The sequence below is a fragment of the Drosophila pseudoobscura genome, chromosome X, assembly GCF_009870125.1.
Source record: "Drosophila pseudoobscura strain MV-25-SWS-2005 chromosome X, UCI_Dpse_MV25, whole genome shotgun sequence".
Taxonomy (NCBI): domain Eukaryota; kingdom Metazoa; phylum Arthropoda; class Insecta; order Diptera; family Drosophilidae; genus Drosophila; species Drosophila pseudoobscura.
The window spans coordinates 29647383-29659827 of record NC_046683.1 but is presented as its reverse complement, the minus strand read 5'-3'; positions in this window follow the sequence as shown (position 1 = coordinate 29659827).

The following is a 12445-nucleotide window of genomic DNA, read 5'->3' as shown; positions in this document are numbered from 1 at the left end:
ACGTACGCAAAAGACTGAATGTTGAAAATTCACCTTTTTCTCACAAGTAGCACAAATTACATTGTTTCCAACAACTTTAAAACACTTTTCGGAAAGGCTGTTAAACCATTTTCCTAACAAATTTCTTTTATACCTGTTGATTTTCGGCATTTTACTACACTTCACTTCAAAGACTGTAGAAAAGTAAAGCAAACGCGCAAATCAATAGCTTAAAATAACGCCAGAGAACAAACTGATAAGAAATTACAGTAACAATATGTTACAGAGAGACTTTCTTCATTTAAAGAAGCTGCACATCTTTGGTGTTGTCATAAAGCTTTGCTCTGATTTTAAGTCCGGCTTGCGATAAGAAAAAAAGCTTGGCTCTTGTTTTAAGTCGGGCTTGCGATAAGAACAACACAACAATATATGGTAAAGCGTTGGACAAGGGAAAGTAGTATATGCTTAAATTTTACGATGAAATTCGTTTGCATATATTTTGCATATATTTTGCATATTTTGCATATTTTTGGCATATTTGGTTTGCATATATTTTGCATATTTAAGATATGCATTCAAATTCGTTATATTTGAATGATCAAACGTCTAAATAAAAATTTTTGGTAAAAATCTGATGAAAATATGCAAAATCCGAGGTCTATTAATGACTTGCCTTCGGTATTCAATTACTCTGGAGTACTTATGTTTGAGGATGATGTTAAACTCTGTGTCCAGTATAAGGACATTTCATTTCATTCTCGCTTGTAGTCCGTTCTCAACAACTTTCAGTCATGGTTCTGTGCAAACTTGTTACAACTGAATGCCGCGAAATGCAAAGTAATGATATTTCATGGTTCTAGCCCCTTGTTGGCTCCCTATACTCTATGTGGCGATTCTCTTGAGAGAATTACCCTGGTGAATGATCTTGGTGTCTTATTAGACGCAAAGTTAAAGTTTTCCGAACACATTTCTACCATGGTAAATAATGCCATGGGCGTGCTTGGGTTTATAAAGAGGTTGTCAAAAGAATTTGACGACCCCTATATAACAAAGACTGTCTATACCTCGCTTGTTCGTCGGATTTTAGAATACGGTTCCTGTGTATGCTGCCCTCAGTACAAAGTACACCAGGACCGTATAGAATTAGTACAGAAAAACTTTTTACTCTTTGCTCTGCGGGGCCTTAACTGGGATGAAGGTGTGAGACTCCCATCTTACTCTAGTAGACTGCTATTAGTAAACCTCCCATCCTTAGTTAACCGTAGAAAAATGCTTGGTGTGATTTTTATGCACAACTTGATCAGGGGTGACATAGACAGCCCTGATCTGTTGAGCCGCATAAACTTCACGATTCCTAGTAGACTTACTAGAAATTTTATACCGTTGTTCCTTCCAGTTTGTAGATCGAATTATTCCTTGTATGAACCGTTAAGGGTCTTATGCTCGGATTATAATTCCGTCTACCCTATTGTTCGGAGCAGAACCCAGCCGATTAGCGGCTTGCCAATTAGTACCTAATTCTTGGCCCTCAGCCGCTTATCTTGTTTGTTACTTATGTCTATGTCACTCATTTGTTTGTAAAAGCTTTGGGCTTGTTTGCCCTGCTAAACGCTCTCTGCCAGCTCGCTCTTCGCTATCTCCGCTTTGCGTCTGCCTACCGACGTCTGCCGAGCGAAGCTGCGCTTAGTGATCGGAGCGGCAATGTAAAGGGCAGGCAAGCCAACAGACGTCTAGCGGAGAGACAGCTGCGCCCAGATGGAGATACTATCGCGCCGATACGCTCAATACGGCCCTGTTCACGGAGCTTATGTCCAACCTCACGGCGAATGGAAATGCTGAGTGCATGGCCAACCATGCCATGGAGCATCTGGAGGCAGCATGCACTGCCACCATGGCTCAGAGGAGGCACTATGGTCGCCACCACCAACCTGTGTTCTGGTGGGACGAGGGCATTGCCGCGTTACGCCGGGAATGCAACCAAGCTCGACGCCGCTACCAGCGCTCGCGCGGAAGCCCTGCCTTTCCGCAATGGCAATCCACGTTCAAGGACTGCAGAAGGGCTCTCAAGGTGGCCATTAGGGATAGAAAGCGCCAGTGCCTTCTCAAGTTATGCGACTCTGCGAAGCAGGACCCATGGGGAAGGGCGAACAAGTTGGTGACGAACAAAGTATGAGTGTACAACATACAGAGGAACAAAATCGTGAAAAACTCAAGTGATACACTATTATTTATTAAACAGAGTGTTTTGTTCACATCATAAACTGTGTCCGCATTGAAAGACAACAAATGACGGTGGAAATAATTGAAGATAACGCTACAACGCCAATTTTAATAAAATACAGTGGAAAAATATTTGTTATTGGTTGTGCTGTGGAAGAAGAATATTTGTTAATGTTCTGAACCACTCTCTGTAAACCAGCATTTGATCTTTCGGAGTCACTGAGAGAATAACGTAGCCATACCCAATAAAAGGTTGCAAGCAGTGCAGACAGCAAAGTGATTGGCAACGCATTGTAAAGAGTCGGCAAAGCAGTATTTCAAGCAGTATAAAGCAGTATTTCAAGCAGCACCGTAACGGAAAAACGTTTTGAACGTTTCAAAACGTCTGCGAGAAAAATCTGGAACTGATCTCAAGGGTTCGAAGAGTTCTGAGGAAATACCAGAAAATATTCAGAAAGCCCTGGACAGAATGTTTGCTAAGTAGGCTGAACTAATCACGGCAAATACGTTAAAGCCTGAGGGTGTATTGCAGGCCATAGAGGAAAAGTTCACAGCTATAACCAATCAAATTCTTTGTATGGCAGTAGATGTGAAGAAACTTACTGAACGTGTCCTGGAGCACTTATCCCATGTCGTGCCATTTTTGATTCTGCATCACAGGCAAACTTTGTAACATCTAGACTTGCAAATCAGTTGCAGTTGGATCACCGGTCGTCTTATGTTAACATCTCCAGTATCGGAGATCCCATTCTACCTTCGAGCAAGTCTGTACATATAGTTGTACAGTCCCAGGACGCAAGCTATCGAGCTTCCTTCACTGCAATTGTCACCAACTCAATTACGGAAATGCAGCCTAACTTCGGCCTAGATGCAAAGAATTGGCCCATGCCGAATAATCTAAAACTAGCTGATCCTAATTTCTCCAAGCCCCAACGTATCGATCTGTTGATAGGTTGTGGTTTGTTCTTCGATTTAATGTGCGTCGAACAGATTCGACTATCAGACCAATTGCCAACATTGCAGGAGACAAAACTTGGTTGGATAGTGTCAGGAAGCATTGATAGCTCGGAGAATAAGCGTGCAGTTTTAGCCGCTTTTGAAAATTTCTCTTGCATCTCTATTGACGATTTTCGACCCACAACGCTGGAGTACCAAAACTTAGAGCAGCAATGCAGGAAGCAGCTGCTCGAGTGCCAGGTGCAAGTGGAAAAACTGCGATCGGAGAATCAGGAACTGCAGCCCGAACTTTTCGATACATTAAAAAACTACATATCCACGCCAAATGCAATTCAACTTTCAACAATTTCTACATTGCCAAATTTCCTGCCATTCTATGCAATTACAGAGGTTCCCGATGATCAAGATGCAATCACGACAAGGCGCCTTCGTAAAGAAGCGCCGATTGCTGCATTCGACGATCATCCCAGCGTAGCCGCCAGCTGCGCCCAAGCAAACATCTTCAAGAGGGCCGTTGGAAAAAAGCCGTTCTGCCCCTTCAGGATGGATCTGTTGAAAGCCTTTTCTTTCCAACGGGGGGTGAATGTTCGGAGCAGAACCCAGCCGATTAGCTGCTTGCCAAATAGCACCTAATTCTTGGCCCTCAGCCGCTTATTTTGTTTGTTACTTATGTCTATGTCACTCATTTGTTTGTAAAAGCTTTGGGCTTGTTTGCCCTGCTAAACGCTCTCTGCCAGCTCGCTCTTCGCTATCTCCGCTTTGCGTCTGCCTACCGACGTCGGCCGAGCGAAGCTGCTCTTAGCGATCGGAGCGGCAATGTAAAGGGCAGGTAAGCCACACTTGCAATTTGGATGTCACGCATTAAAGAACATATCGTAATTTTATTTCAGCGCCGAGTTTTATTTAATTCAAAATAATTAGTCGGCCGATTGGTGATAAAAAAAAATTATCTCCACATAAAATTTGGTGACCTCGACGTGATCTCGGAGATGCGGTGTCAATTAATAATCGTTCGCGATCGGCATTCGTTAGCCTTAGCAAATTTTCGGCGTTTAAGCACAATTCGGTGCTAAAACATACTTTCATACTCGTATTGCTGGCTATTAATTTCTCTGTCGCGACAATTCGGTCAGTGCAGTGCGGAAGGCAGTGCAGCGAACTCACTAATACACACAAGCGAAGTAGAAAGCGGAATCGGACAGCTCGCACAGCCGCACAGCTAAAGGCATTAGCTGTAATCCCTTTGCTTTCGGTTCCCACGTTTATACGTATACAGGGTGTCTTTTTCGGGTGTGCTGAGTAGCTCTTTTAAAACCTCAACATGGCAGCACCTGAGCCTACCAATGTCGCGAACGCAGCAACGCCGAGTGATGTAGATTTTTACAAGCACAAGGCCGAGTCCATCGCGCGCCAACTAAAGGCCAGGATCCCTTTCTCACCAAGGAAGAGCTTGCCGAGTTAGATGAGGCGGAACTTCAAGCTCGCTTAGAGCAAATCGAGCGAATGAATGCGGATTTCGATGCCGCTCAAACGAGCCTTGAAAGGCTGGATTTCCTGCAGTTAGCCCATGATGCCCGACTGGACTTTTCGAGTGTTTATGTGAAGGTTAGGTCCAGACTATCGCAAGAGTTGATGGCTGCTCGCACGGTAAATGTTGCCAATTCAACTGCTCGGCATACTCTCGAGGGGAGTTCGTCGTTGTTCGCCTATAATAGTACAGGCCGTTCTCGAATGCCCGAGTTGCAGCTTCCGCGATTCCGTGGGAACTCATGGATTGGCCAGAATTCCACTCGATGTTCTCGACAATGATGCACAAAGACCATCGTATACCAAAATTCGAAAAATTCCAATATCTTCGTGGATGTCTAGATGGTGCTGCGCTGGATACGATTCGTTCCTTGCAGCTTTCTGAGGAGAATAACGACAAGGCGTTGAATTTACTAATGTTGCTATTCGATAATAAACTGTTACATTTTCAGGCACACGCTCAGCGACAAAATCAATTCGCACTTGCGTGCACTTCAGACCTTGGCGACCCCGAAGGAGAGTTCGGATGGGTTGCTGATCTTCATCATAGGCACGAATTTGAACCACAAGACCAAGGAGAAATGGGAAGAGAATTTGCCGACGTCAGGATTGGGATCAGCCATGGCAACAAGTCCTAGTCCACAGGTGGGAGAAGACAAACCTGTCACCCTTATCACCTCCAGTAACGACCATCCTAACCCCACATGTAACCATTGCAATTCCTTCGAGCATTACATATCTAGATGTCAGGCATTCATGAATCTCTCTGCGTTTGAACGATAAAAAGAAGCAAAGAAGAGCCGCTTGTGTTTGAACTGCCTCAACAAAGGCCATGAATTTCAGAGGTGCAGGTCAGGACTTTGCGGGCATTGCCAGGCCAAACATCACACGCTACTCCACATTCCATCGGGAACTGGTGCTTCATCTTCCTCTTTACCGACCGAGGAATCGATCTAGCAAGAGGCCGCGACTGTGCTTCTAGCAAGCGGATGTTCTAGCCCTCCCCCCTCGATCCAGAAGTCTCAGCCCAGCCAGAACGTGTTGCTACCTACTGCCCTCGTCCATGTAACAGATCGTTATGGAGCACTTATCCCATGTCGTGCCATTTTGGATTCTGCATCACAGGCAAACTTTGTAACATCTAGACTTGCAAATCAGTTGCAGTTGGATCACCGGTCGTCTTATGTTAACATCTCCGGTATCGGAGATCCCATTCTACCTTCGAGCAAGTCTGTACATATAGTTGTACAGTCCCAGGACGCAAGCTATCGAGCTTCCTTCGCTGCAATTGTCACCAACTCAATTACGGAAATGCAGCCTAACTTCGGCCTAGATGCAAAGGATTGGCCCATGCCGAATAATCTAAAACTAGCTGATCCTAATTTCTCCAAGCCCCAACGTATCGATCTGTTGATAGGTTGTGGTTTGTTCTTCGATTTAATGTGCGTCGAACAGATTCGACTATCAGACCAATTGCCAACATTGCAGGAGACAAAACTTGGTTGGATAGTGTCAGGAAGCATTGATAGCTCGGAGAATAAGCGTGCAGTTTTAGCCGCTTTTGAAAATTCCTCTTGCATCTGTATTGACGATTTTCGACCCACAACGCTGGAGTACCAAAACTTAGAGCAGCAATGCAGGAAGCAGCTGCTCGAGTGCCAGGTGCAAGTGGAAAAACTGCGATCGGAGAATCAGGAACTGCAGCCCGAACTTTTCGATACATTAAAAAACTGCATATCCACGCCAAATGCAATTCAACTTTCAACAATTTCTACATTGCCAAATTTCCTGCCATTCTATGCAATTACAGACGTTCCCGATGATCAAGATGTAATCACGACAAGGCGCCTTCGTAAAGAAGCGCCGATTGCTGCATTCGACGATCATCCCAGCGTAGCCGCCAGCTGCGCCCAAGCAAACATCTTCAAGAGGGCCGTTGGAAAAAAGCCGTTCTGCCCCTTCAGGATGGATCTGTTGAAAGCCTTTTCTTTCCAACGGGGGGTGAATGTTCGGAGCAGAACCCAGCCGATTAGCTGCTTGCCAAATAGCACCTAATTCTTGGCCCTCAGCCGCTTATTTTGTTTGTTACTTATGTCTATGTCACTCATTTGTTTGTAAAAGCTTTGGGCTTGTTTGCCCTGCTAAACGCTCTCTGCCAGCTCGCTCTTCGCTATCTCCGCTTTGCGTCTGCCTACCGACGTCGGCCGAGCGAAGCTGCTCTTAGCGATCGGAGCGGCAATGTAAAGGGCAGGTAAGCCACACTTGCAATTTGGATGTCACGCATTAAAGAACATATCGTAATTTTATTTCAGCGCCGAGTTTTATTTAATTCAAAATAATTAGTCGGCCGATTGGTGATAAAAAAAAATTATCTCCACATAAAATTTGGTGACCTCGACGTGATCTCGGAGATGCGGTGTCAATTAATAATCGTTCGCGATCGGCATTCGTTAGCCTTAGCAAATTTTCGGCGTTTAAGCACAATTCGGTGCTAAAACATACTTTCATACTCGTATTGCTGGCTATTAATTTCTCTGTCGCGACAATTCGGTCAGTGCAGTGCGGAAGGCAGTGCAGCGAACTCACTAATACACACAAGCGAAGTAGAAAGCGGAATCGGACAGCTCGCACAGCCGCACAGCTAAAGGCATTAGCTGTAATCCCTTTGCTTTCGGTTCCCACGTTTATACGTATACAGGGTGTCTTTTTCGGGTGTGCTGAGTAGCTCTTTTAAAACCTCAACATGGCAGCACCTGAGCCTACCAATGTCGCGAACGCAGCAACGCCGAGTGATGTAGATTTTTACAAGCACAAGGCCGAGTCCATCGCGCGCCAACTAAAGGCCAGGATCCCTTTCTCACCAAGGAAGAGCTTGCCGAGTTAGATGAGGCGGAACTTCAAGCTCGCTTAGAGCAAATCGAGCGAATGAATGCGGATTTCGATGCCGCTCAAACGAGCCTTGAAAGGCTGGATTTCCTGCAGTTAGCCCATGATGCCAGACTGGACTTTTCGAGTGTTTATGTGAAGGTTAGGTCCAGACTATCGCAAGAGTTGATGGCTGCTCGCACGGTAAATGTTGCCAATTCAACTGCTCGGCATACTCTCGAGGGGAGTTCGTCGTTGTTCGCCTATAATAGTACAGGCCGTTCTCGAATGCCCGAGTTGCAGCTTCCGCGATTCCGTGGGAACTCATGGATTGGCCAGAATTCCACTCGATGTTCTCGACAATGATGCACAAAGACCATCGTATACCAAAATTCGAAAAATTCCAATATCTTCGTGGATGTCTAGATGGTGCTGCGCTGGATACGATTCGTTCCTTGCAGCTTTCTGAGGAGAATAACGACAAGGCGTTGAATTTACTAATGTTGCTATTCGATAATAAACTGTTACATTTTCAGGCACACGCTCAGCGACAAAATCAATTCGCACTTGCGTGCACTTCAGACCTTGGCGACCCCGAAGGAGAGTTCGGATGGGTTGCTGATCTTCATCATAGGCACGAATTTGAACCACAAGACCAAGGAGAAATGGGAAGAGAATTTGCCGACGTCAGGATTGGGATCAGCCATGGCAACAAGTCCTAGTCCACAGGTGGGAGAAGACAAACCTGTCACCCTTATCACCTCCAGTAACGACCATCCTAACCCCACATGTAACCATTGCAATTCCTTCGAGCATTACATATCTAGATGTCAGGCATTCATGAATCTCTCTGCGTTTGAACGATAAAAAGAAGCAAAGAAGAGCCGCTTGTGTTTGAACTGCCTCAACAAAGGCCATGAATTTCAGAGGTGCAGGTCAGGACTTTGCGGGCATTGCCAGGCCAAACATCACACGCTACTCCACATTCCATCGGGAACTGGTGCTTCATCTTCCTCTTTACCGACCGAGGAATCGATCTAGCAAGAGGCCGCGACTGTGCTTCTAGCAAGCGGATGTTCTAGCCCTCCCCCCTCGATCCAGAAGTCTCAGCCCAGCCAGAACGTGTTGCTACCTACTGCCCTCGTCCATGTAACAGATCGTTATGGAGCACTTATCCCATGTCGTGCCATTTTGGATTCTGCATCACAGGCAAACTTTGTAACATCTAGACTTGCAAATCAGTTGCAGTTGGATCACCGGTCGTCTTATGTTAACATCTCCGGTATCGGAGATCCCATTCTACCTTCGAGCAAGTCTGTACATATAGTTGTACAGTCCCAGGACGCAAGCTATCGAGCTTCCTTCGCTGCAATTGTCACCAACTCAATTACGGAAATGCAGCCTAACTTCGGCCTAGATGCAAAGGATTGGCCCATGCCGAATAATCTAAAACTAGCTGATCCTAATTTCTCCAAGCCCCAACGTATCGATCTGTTGATAGGTTGTGGTTTGTTCTTCGATTTAATGTGCGTCGAACAGATTCGACTATCAGACCAATTGCCAACATTGCAGGAGACAAAACTTGGTTGGATAGTGTCAGGAAGCATTGATAGCTCGGAGAATAAGCGTGCAGTTTTAGCCGCTTTTGAAAATTCCTCTTGCATCTGTATTGACGATTTTCGACCCACAACGCTGGAGTACCAAAACTTAGAGCAGCAATGCAGGAAGCAGCTGCTCGAGTGCCAGGTGCAAGTGGAAAAACTGCGATCGGAGAATCAGGAACTGCAGCCCGAACTTTTCGATACATTAAAAAACTGCATATCCACGCCAAATGCAATTCAACTTTCAACAATTTCTACATTGCCAAATTTCCTGCCATTCTATGCAATTACAGAGGTTCCCGATGATCAAGATGTAATCACGACAAGGCGCCTTCGTAAAGAAGCGCCGATTGCTGCATTCGACGATCATCCCAGCGTAGCCGCCAGCTGCGCCCAAGCAAACATCTTCAAGAGGGCCGTTGGAAAAAAGCCGTTCTGCCCCTTCAGGATGGATCTGTTGAAAGCCTTTTCTTTCCAACGGGGGGTGAATGTTCGGAACAGAACCCAGCCGATTAGCTGCTTGCCAAATAGCACCGAATTCTTGGCCCTCAGCCGCTTATTTTGTTTGTTACTTATGTCTATGTCACTCATTTGTTTGTAAAAGCTTTGGGCTTGTTTGCCCTGCTAAACGCTCTCTGCCAGCTCGCTCTTCGCTATCTCCGCTTTGCGTCTGCCTACCGACGTCTGCCGAGCGAAGCTGCGCTTAGTGATCGGAGCGGCAATGTAAAGGGCAGGCAAGCCAACAGACGTCTAGCGGAGAGACAGCTGCGCCCAGATGGAGATACTATCGCGCCGATACGCTCAATACGGCCCTGTTCACGGAGCTTATGTCCAACCTCACGGCGAATGGAAATGCTGAGTGCATGGCCAACCATGCCATGGAGCATCTGGAGGCAGCATGCACTGCCACCATGGCTCAGAGGAGGCACTATGGTCGCCACCACCAACCTGTGTTCTGGTGGGACGAGGGCATTGCCGCGTTACGCCGGGAATGCAACCAAGCTCGACGCCGCTACCAGCGCTCGCGCGGAAGCCCTGCCTTTCCGCAATGGCAATCCACGTTCAAGGACTGCAGAAGGGCTCTCAAGGCGGCCATTAGGGATAGAAAGCGCCAGTGCCTTCTCAAGTTATGCGACTCTGCGAAGCAGGACCCATGGGGAAGGGCGAACAAGTTGGTGACGAACAAAGTATGAGTGTACAACATACAGAGGAACAAAATCGTGAAAAACTCAAGTGATACACTATTATTTATTAAACAGAGTGTTTTGTTCACATCATAAACTGTGTCCGCATTGAAAGACAACAAATGACGGTGGAAATAATTGAAGATAACGCTACAACGCCAATTTTAATAAAATACAGTGGAAAAATATTTGTTATTGGTTGTGCTGTGGAAGAAGAATATTTGTTAATGTTCTGAACCACTCTCTGTAAACCAGCATTTGATCTTTCGGAGTCACTGAGAGAATAACGTAGCCATACCCAATAAAAGGTTGCAAGCAGTGCAGACAGCAAAGTGATTGTACGCATTGTAAAGAGTCGGCAAAGCAGTATTTCAAGCAGTATAAAGCAGTATTTCAAGCAGCACCGTAACGGAAAAACGTTTTGAACATGGCTCCAGTTTCAAAACGTCTGCGAGAAAAATCTGGAACTGATCTCAAGGGTTCGAAGAGTTCTGAGGAAATACCAGAAAATATTCAGAAAGCCCTGGACAGAATGTTTGCTAAGCAGGCTGAACTAATCACGGCAAATACGTTAAAGCCTGAGGGTGTATTGCAGGCCATAGAGGAAAAGTTCACAGCTATGACCAATCAAATTCTTTGTATGGCAGTAGATGTGAAGAAACTTACTGAACGTGTCCTGGAGCACTTATCCCATGTCGTGCCATTTTGGATTCTGCATCACAGGCAAACTTTGTAACATCTAGACTTGCAAATCAGTTGCAGTTGGATCACCGGTCGTCTTATGTTAACATCTCCAGTATCGGAGATCCCATTCTACCTTCGAGCAAGTCTGTACATATAGTTGTACAGTCCCAGGACGCAAGCTATCGAGCTTCCTTCACTGCAATTGTCACCAACTCAATTACGGAAATGCAGCCTAACTTCGGCCTAGATGCAAAGAATTGGCCCATGCCGAATAATCTAAAACTAGCTGATCCTAATTTCTCCAAGCCCCAACGTATCGATCTGTTGATAGGTTGTGGTTTGTTCTTCGATTTAATGTGCGTCGAACAGATTCGACTATCAGACCAATTGCCAACATTGCAGGAGACAAAACTTGGTTGGATAGTGTCAGGAAGCATTGATAGCTCGGAGAATAAGCGTGCAGTTTTAGCCGCTTTTGAAAATTCCTCTTGCATCTCTATTGACGATTTTCGACCCACAACGCTGGAGTACCAAAACTTAGAGCAGCAATGCAGGAAGCAGCTGCTCGAGTGCCAGGTGCAAGTGGAAAAACTGCGATCGGAGAATCAGGAACTGCAGCCCGAACTTTTCGATACATTAAAAAACTACATATCCACGCCAAATGCAATTCAACTTTCAACAATTTCTACATTGCCAAATTTCCTGCCATTCTATGCAATTACAGAGGTTCCCGATGATCAAGATGCAATCACGACAAGGCGCCTTCGTAAAGAAGCGCCGATTGCTGCATTCGACGATCATCCCAGCGTAGCCGCCAGCTGCGCCCAAGCAAACATCTTCAAGAGGGCCGTTGGAAAAAAGCCGTTCTGCCCCTTCAGGATGGATCTGTTGAAAGCCTTTGCTTTCCAACGGGGGGTGAATGTTCGGAGCAGAACCCAGCCGATTAGCTGCTTGCCAAATAGCACCTAATTCTTGGCCCTCAGCCGCTTATTTTGTTTGTTACTTATGTCTATGTCACTCATTTGTTTGTAAAAGCTTTGGGCTTGTTTGCCCTGCTAAACGCTCTCTGCCAGCTCGCTCTTCGCTATCTCCGCTTTGCGTCTGCCTACCGACGTCGGCCGAGCGAAGCTGCGCTTAGTGATCGGAGCGGCAATGTAAAGGGCAGGCAAGCCAACAGACGTCTAGCGGAGAGACAGCTGCGCCCAGATGGAGATACTATCGCGCTGAACGTGTCCTGTAATTGGAAAAGGCGGGTGAGGTAATCCACGAAATGGAGCAGCAAATTATCAAACTCAAAAATGAGGTACATGGTATGCAAGAAATACGTGCGCAAGTTAGAGATCTAAGCACACAATATGTTGAGCGCGCCAAAGCGGACATTGCGTGTGATCTCCGTATTCATGGAAAACCCTTTGAAGAAGGTGAAAT